This window comes from Dasypus novemcinctus, chromosome 5, assembly GCF_030445035.2.
Source record: "Dasypus novemcinctus isolate mDasNov1 chromosome 5, mDasNov1.1.hap2, whole genome shotgun sequence".
NCBI lineage: Eukaryota > Metazoa > Chordata > Mammalia > Cingulata > Dasypodidae > Dasypus > Dasypus novemcinctus.
The window spans coordinates 168,274,802-168,283,808 of record NC_080677.1 but is presented as its reverse complement, the minus strand read 5'-3'; positions in this window follow the sequence as shown (position 1 = coordinate 168,283,808).

Genomic DNA, 9,007 nt, shown 5'->3' with positions numbered 1-9,007 from the left:
CCCTAACCCTGACCCTTACCCTGACCCCTAACCCTGCCCCGACTCTGCCCTTGACCCTTACCCTAACCATTACCCCTCATCCTAACCCTCATCCTTCCTTATAAATTTGATGAGTGGCCTTGGCATTTCTGCAAAGAAGACTGGAATTTTTAATGGTATATCATTGAATCTGCAAACTGCTTTGCGTTGTATTGACAATTGTATTTAGTCTTATGACTCATGCACATGGAATGTCCTTCCTTTTATTTAGGTCTTATTTCTTTTTAGCAATGTTTTGTAATTTTCTTGTTTCAAGTCCTTTACCTTCTTGGTTAGATTTATCCTTGATATTTCATTCTTTTAGTTGCTTTTGAGAATGGATTTTTTTTCTTGATTTCTTTTTCTGATTGTTCTTTGCTTGTGTATAAAACACTACTGATTTTTGGGTGATTATCTTGTACGCCACCACTTTGCCAATTCGATAATTAGCTCTAGGAACTTTGCTGTGGATTTTTCAAGATTTTCTGTTTATAGGATCAAATCACCTGCAAATAGGGGAGATTGTGCTTCTTCCTTTCCAATTTGGATGCCTTTTATTTGTTTTCCTCTAACTTCTCTGGCAATAACTTCCAGTACAATGTAGAATAAGAGTAGCAACAGTCGGCATCCTTGTTTTGTTCCTGATCTTAGAGGAAAAGCTCTCAGTCTTTGACCATTGAGTAGGATATTAGCTGTGTAATTTTCATATATACCCATTATCATGTTGAGGAAGTTTCCTTTTATTCTTAAGTGTTTTTATTAAGCAGTGGTGCTGGAATTTGTCAAATGCCTTTTTCCATCAATGGAGATGATCATGTAATATCCTTCCTTCATCTGTTAATGGGTTGTATTACATTAATTGATTTTTCTTATGTTGAACCACCCTTGTATACCCAGGGATAAATCCCTCTTGATCATGGTGTATAATTCTTTCAGTGTGCTATTGGTTTCAGTTTGCTAATATTTTGTTGAAGATTTTTGCATCTATATTCATAAGAGATAGTGGTCTGTAGTTTTCTTTTTTGTAGTGTCTTTATCTGGCTTTGGTTTGAGGGTGATGTTGACCTATGTAATGAATTAGGGAGCGTTCCCTTCTCTTCAATTTTTTGAAAGAGTTTGAGCAAAAGAGGAGTTAAGTCTTCTCGGAATGTTTGGTACAATTCCCCTGTGAAGCCATCTGGTCCTAGGCTTTTGCAGGGGGGGGAAGTTTTTGATTACTGATTGAATCTATTAATAATTGGGGTTTTTTTGAGATCTTCTATTTTTTTCTGAGTCAATATAGGTAGTTGGTTTCTTCTAAGAGCTTGTCCATTTCATCAAGGTTAACTAATTTACTGGTGCACAGTTATTCATGGTATCTGTTATAGTCTTTTTTCCAATGGAGTCAGTAGCAATGCCTCTCTTTTCATTTTTGCTTTTTGTTATTTTTTTTTTATCAGTCTTGCTAAGGTTACCAATTTTATTGATACTTTCAAGGAACCAAATTCTGGTTTTGTTGACATTAATGTTATTTTCTATTTCATTTATTGCCACTCTAATCTTGTTATTTCATTCCCTCTACTAACTTCAGGTTTAGTTTGCTCTTTTTCTAGTTCTTCCAGTTTTGGGGTTAGGTCTCTGATTTAAAGCCTTTTTTCTTTTTTTTAATCTTTAGCATTAATATAATACATTCCTTCTTTTGCTGCAAAAATATTACAGTATTGTCATTACTTTTAGTCAAAATAATTACAATATTTTCCCATGCATCACCATATTCTTAACTCCTTTTAGAAGAACATCCCTGTATTTATATTATTAACCACGATCCTCATCTACCACCAAAAATTACCGTGATACATTACTTATATTACCCTCTGGTTTCCTTCAGCTAACGTTAACCTCTCTAGACTAATCATTTTCAGCCACAATCACATCCATAAATCAACAGTGTTTGTTACAGTCAGTATAATATGTGTTACCATCAACTCGATCTGTTACCACATATTTACAATTGACCTTATTAAACATTGTACATATATCCAGCATAAGCTCCCCCTTTTCAACCCACATTCTGTTTTCCACGAGCCTACATTTCATAGTCCAACTCCCTGAGTCTATCCATTGTATTTTGTGCATATCAATGAGACCATACATTATTCATCTTTTGTGTCTGGCTTATTTCACTCAACACAGTGTCCTCAGGGTTCCTCCATGTTGTCATGTGCTTCCCCAGTTGATTTCTTCTTACAGCTGAATAGTTATTCCATTGTATGTATATACCACATTTTGTCCATTCATCTGTTGATGGACACTTAGGTTGTTTCTATATTTTAGCAATTGTGAATAATGCTTCAGTGAACATTGGTGTGAAGATATCTGTTTGTGTCCTTGCTTTCAATTCTTCTGAATATATTCCTAGTTGCAGTTTTGCCAGATCATGCTACAGTTCTATATTTAGCTTCCTAAGGAATAGTCAGATTGTTCCACAGACTAATATTATACTGTACCATGTTATACTCCCACCAACAGTGAAGGAGTCCTATTTCTCCACATCCTCTCCAGCACTTGTAGTTTTGTTTTTTGTGTTTTTTTTTCAATAATGGCCATTCTGTATGGTGTGAAATGATACCTCATTGTAGTTTTTATCTGCATTTCCTTAATAGCTAGTGATATTGAGCATCTTTTCATTTACTTTTTGGCCATTTGTATATATTCTTTGGAAAAATATCTATTCAAGTCTTTTGCCCATTTTTAAAGGTCTTTTTTTTGTCTTTTTTGGTTGAGTTGTGTGATCTCTTTATGTAATATGTAAATCACACACTTGTCAGATATGTGGTTTCCGAAGATTTTTTCCCATTGAGTAGGCTGCCTTTTCACCTTCTTATCAAAATCATTTGTATCACAAAAGTGTTTAATTTTGAGGAAATCCCACTTACTTTGAGTGTAAGTTCTGAGAAAACACCAGCTACTACAAGATCTTGAAGATACTTGCCTATATTTTCTTCCAGGAGTTTTATGGTTCTAGCTTTTATATTTAGGCTCTTGATCCATTCTGAGTTAATTTTTGTATAAGGTTTAAGATAGGAGTCCTCTTTCTTTCTTTTAGATATGGATATCCAGTTCTCTCAGCCGCATTTGTTGAGTAGGCTATTCTGACCCACATGAGTAGGTTTGACAGTGTTGTCAAAAATCACTTTACCAGAGATGTGGGGGTTTATTTCTGAACTCTCTATTTGGTTCCGTTAGTCAATGTGTCAGTCTTTATGCCACTACCATGCTGTTTTACCACTGTCGCTGGATAATAAGCTATAAAGTCAGGAAGTGAGAGTCCTCCAACTTTCTTTTCTTCTTAAGAATATTTTTGGCTATTTGAAAGCACTTACCCTTCCACTAAATTTGATAATTGGCTTTTCCCATGAGCATAGAATATCTGTCCATTTATTTAGACTGCTTTGGTTTCTTTTAGCAATGTCCTATACTTTTCAGAATTCCAATTCTTTATGTCCTTGGTTAACTTCATTCCTAAATATTTGATTCTTTTAGTCACTAATGTAAATGGACTTTTTTTCCTGAATTCATCTTCAGATTGCTTATTAGTTTTAAGACCCCTTCAGCAATAGGTCTGCATGAAGGGAAGGTGATGCAGAACTGAAGAAATAAAAGGACAGAAAGAAAGACACAAGAGAAGAAACAAAGATGGAACCAGGGGACTTCACAGCTTTTGAAGCTGAGAGCCTTGCGACGGTTTGCTCGGTCGGTAGAGGTGGGGTCTGGCTGCGGACGAGGGGTCGGTCCAGCTCTGGACGAGGGGTAGGTCCCGCTTGGGACGAGGGGGTCGGTCCCCACTTGGGACGAGGGGTCGGTCCGGCAGCAGACGAGGGATCGGTCTCACAAGGGGTTGCGCGGTTCGGCTGACGGGGTCGCCCGGAGAAGCAGGCGACGAAGGGGTCGCCCAGAGAAGCAGGCGACGAACTGGGGACAAGGGAGGCCAGGCCCTTGTCGGGGGCTCTCAGGACTGGAGAGCGCACGGCAGAAGAACTACCGCGGAGATGAGGTAAACACGCAGGTCCACTTTATTGAGGGAGAGGCAACAGTTTTATAGGGGCTGGGGAAGGCTGATTGGTCGAAGCCACGCCCTGTTCTGATTGGTTGCCGGCGAAAGGTCAGTGGGCGGTACTGGACAGGGGACAGGTGGTGGTTAGGGATTGGCTGTTGCTGTTGCTGGGGGAAGGGGCAGGGTTTAGGGATTGGTGGCTGCTGTTGCTGGGGTGGAGGGCAGACTGGATTTTCCCGCCCACGCCTGGCTGATGCTGCTGTCGGGGGAAGGGAAAAGGGCAGACTGGATTTTTCCGCCCACGCCTGGCTGTTGCTGCTGTCGGGGGAGGGGAAAAGGGCAGACTGGAATTTTCCGCCCACGCCTGGCTGTTGCTGCTGTCGGGGGAGGGGAAAAGGGCAGACTGGAATTTTCCGCCCTGCGCCTGCGCAGGGAGAAAGAAGAAGAAGGGTGCTGCCCCACAGGCATCGGGTGGCGCCATCCGGGAGGAGGGGCGGCCGCGGAAGCATGGCTGCCGAGAAGGGGAGACCCGAGGGCACTCTGCGCCCATGCCGAGCTCCCTTCAGGGGTGGCGGTGAGTCCGACCAGCCACCCTATTATGGGGGCAGCGGCTTGGCCTACCGCGGCCGCTCCCCCCGCCAGGCCAGCAAACCACGCTTCAGCCCAAGGGGTGACCGCAGAGCCTAAACCCTAGTTTCCCCATTGTATTTATTTGAAAGCTTAAGGAGCATCTGTGGGCTACAGGAAGCAACTTGCAACATCTATAATAAAATAATTTACAATAACAGGAAGCAACTTAGAACATCTTGTACAATAACAGGAAGCAACTTGCAACATCTACAATAAGGTAATTTACAATAACAGGAAGCAACTTAGAACATTTTGTACAATAACAGGAAGCAACAAATAGGTAAGCCAATTTCCCACAACACATTAGTGCTGTATAGAAACACTATTAATTTTCAAGTTTTAATGTTGTATCCTGCCACTTTGCTGAAATCATCTATTCTAGAAGACTTGTTGTGGATTTTTCAGGATTTTCTAAGTATAGGATCAAATGATGAGCAGATAGTGATATTTATATCTTCATATACTATTTGGATACCTTTTATTTCTTTTGCTTGTCTCATTCTCTTGTTAGAACTTATAGTACAATATTGGATAAGAGTGGAGTCATTGAGCATGCTTGTTTTCAGTGGGAAAGCCTTCAGTCTTTCAAAATTGAGTAAAATATTGGCTATGGATTTTTCATATAATCACTTTATCATATTGAGAAATTTCCTTCTATTCCTATGTTTCAAAATGTTTTATCAAGAAAGTATGTTGTACATTATCAATTGCCTTTTCTGTATCTATTGATATGATTGTGTGATTTTTCTTTTTCAAATTTATTAAATTGGTGTATTATACCGATTGATTTTCTTATGTTGAACCACCCTTACATACCTGGTATAAAATCCACTTGATCATGGTGTATAAATTTTTAAATGTATTTTTGGATTTAGTTAGCAAATATTTTGTTGATGATTTTTGCATCTATATTCATAAGAGAAATTTGTCTGTAATCTATTTTTTTTATTTCCCCCCTTCCTCTACTCCTACCCTGATATTTTTGCTGTCTGTTTTGTCTTTTCTTCTCATTTTCTGTCTTCTTGGATTCACCAGGATTTGATCCTGGAGACCTCTGATGGGGAGAGAGGTTCCCTGTCAGTTGTGTCACCTCAGTTCCTGGTTTCTGCTGCACTTCACTTTGACTCTCCCCTTGTCTCTCTTTTGATGTGTCATCATCTTGCTGCGTGACTCACTTGTGCAGGGCATTGGTTCACCACGTGGGCACTCACACAGTTATTCATCTGGGCACTGGCTCATCACATGGGCACTTGCGCAGGCACTGGCTTGCTGCACAAGCACACTTTCTCCTCTTCTTTTTCACCAGGAGGCTCCAGGGATCAAACCCAGCTCCTTCTATATGGTAGGTGGAAGCTCTGTCACTTGAGCCACATCCGCTTCCCTGTAATCTCTTCTTGTGTTATCTTTATTTGGCTTTGATATTAGGGTGATGTTGGCTTCATAGAATGAATTTGGTAGCATTCTTCCTATTCAAAAATTTGGAAGAGTTTGCACAAGATTGGTATTAGATCTTTAAATGATTGATAGAATTCACCTGTGAAGCCATTTAGTTGTGGACTTTCATTTTGTGTGGGGGAGAGAGGCATTGTGACCATTTTAGTTTCTTTTCTTCTGATTGGCTTGTTGAGGTCTTCTATTTCTTCTAGGATCAGTGTGGGTTGTTTCTGTTTCTAGGAATTTTCCCATTTCATCAAAGTTGTCTACTTTTTTGGCATAGAGTTGTTCATAGTATTCTCTTATCTCTTTTTTTAATTAATTGAAGCATATCACTCATACATAAACAATAAGTGTGTAATAATAGTTGTGAACTTACAAAACAAACATATATAGCATCATACAGGTCTCTCATAACTCACCCTACCACCAATAACTTACATTGTTGTTAAACTTTAAACTAATGACTAAAGAGCATTGTCAAAATATTACTTCTAAACAAAGTATTTTCCCCCAACCAGCCCTATTATTATCTTTATATCATTTATATATGAACATACATAAACAATTAAGTGTATAGTAAAAGTTGTGAACTTAAACAGCAAACATGCATAACCTCATGCCGGGGTCCCATACATCAACCCTCCACCAACACCTTGCATTGTCGTGAGACGTTTGTTACAAATTAAGGAAGAATATTGTCAAAGTCTTAATACTAATCATAGTCCTTATCTTATATTTGGTATGTTTTTCTCCCAACCCACCCTATTATTATTTTTTAAATATGTTTTTTATAACCGAAGTTGTAAACTTATAAAACAATCATACACATGTGCAGAATTCCCAAACAACATGCCTCCATCAACATACCACACTGTGGTGGAGCATTTGCTACAGATAAAATAATATCATCTGATTGTGACCATGTCCATAATGTACATTTGTCTCACATTTTCCATACTGCCTCATTATCAACACAGTATATCTATCACATAGATGCAAGAATATTATATTACTGCTGCTAACCACAGTCCACAGGTCACTGCAACTGTATTTTTCCCATGCTTCTCCACATTCCCAACACCCTGTAGTAGTGTTGTACATTTTCTCTAGCCCCCAAAGGACACTCTTGCATCTGTACCATCAACCACAATTCTCATCCACCACTTGGTTTACTGTGCTATTCAGTTTCTAGATAATTCTCTAGCATTCTGTCAATTGGCATTTACATACCTAGACTATCATTTTCAGCCACGTCCCCATTTATAAACTAACTGTTACTATGTGTAACCATCCACTTTATACATTTCCACTCTTTTACAGTAAAGCTAATTACAACTTCTACAAACATTAAATATCAGTAGTCCATCTCAGTCCTCTTATCTCCTTAAGAATCCACCACCTACCACAAGATCTTGAACATATTTTCCGACAATTTCTTCTAGAAGTTTTATGGTTCTTGCTTTTATTTTTAGGTTTTTGATTCATTTTGAGTTAATTTTTGGATAAGGTGTGAGATAGGGGATCCTCTTTCCTTCTTTTGGCTACGATCTCCAGTTTTTTCAGAACCATTTATTGAATGACTGTTCTGCCTGAGCTGTGTGGGTTTGACAGGGTAGTCAAAAATCACTTGACCATACATGAGAGGGTCTGTTTTTGAACCATCAGTTTGGGTCCATTGGTCTATGTGTCTGTCTTTATGCCAGTACCATGCAGTTTTTACCACTATAGCTAGGTAATAGGATTTAAAGTCTGGAGATGAGAGTTCGCTTTTCCTTTTTATGATGTTGCTGGCTGTTCAGGAACCCTTACTCTTCCAAATAAATTTGATGATCGTGTTTTAAAAAAATGTTTTAATGCTAGTGGAATTTTTATCAGGATTGCATTGAATCTATATATCAATTTGAGTAGAATTGATAATGGTATTTAGTCTTTATGACTAAATTCATGAGCATGGAATGTTCTTCCAGTTATTTAGGTCTTTTTTTCATTTCTTTTAACATTGAGTTGTAGTTTTCTGAACACAAATGCTTTACACTGTTGGTTAGGTTTATTCCTCTTTGAGTTTTGTCTTCTTATTTTACTTTTACCAGTCTTTTGACACTTTTAGTTACTTTTATTGATATAATCTTCATTTCTAGACTCTCTTCTAGGCCTCTCTCTCCAGACTCTAGCAAACCCTTTAATATTTCCTAAAATTCTGGTCTCTTGCTTAGAAATTCTCTCAGTTTCTGTTTATCTGTGAATATTCTCATCTTTCCCTCATTTTTGAAAGACAGTCTTGCTGGATATAAGATTCTTGGCTGGAAGTTTTTCTCTTGTAGTGTCTTAAATATATCAAGCCACTGTCTTCTTGCCCCCTTGGTTTCTGGTGAGAAATCAGCACTTAATCTTATTGGGTATCCTTTATATATTATGCATTGCTTTTCTCTTGCTGTTCTCAGAATTCTCTCTTTATGAATCTTGGAGTTGATCTATTCAGATTTTTTCGGATGGGAGTACATTGTGCTTATTGGACATGGATATCCCCTTTACTCTTCTCCTTCTGCCACACCCATGACATGTATGTTTGCATGCCTTTGGCTGTCATTTAGTTTCCTGAGACCTTGTTCAATTTTTTCCATTCTTTTCTTCATCTGTTCTTTTGTATGTTCACTTTCAGAGGCCATTTCTTCAAGCTCACCAATCATTTCTTCTGTCTTCCCAAATCTGTTATTATATGTTTTTTAATTTCACTTATTGCCCCTTTCATTCCCATAAGATCTACTATTTTTCTATGTATGCTTTTAAATTCTTCTTTGTCCTCATCCAATGTCTTCTTAATATCCTTAATCTCTTTAGCCATCATTGAATTTATTAAGATTTGTTTGGACATCTATGATTAGTTGTCTC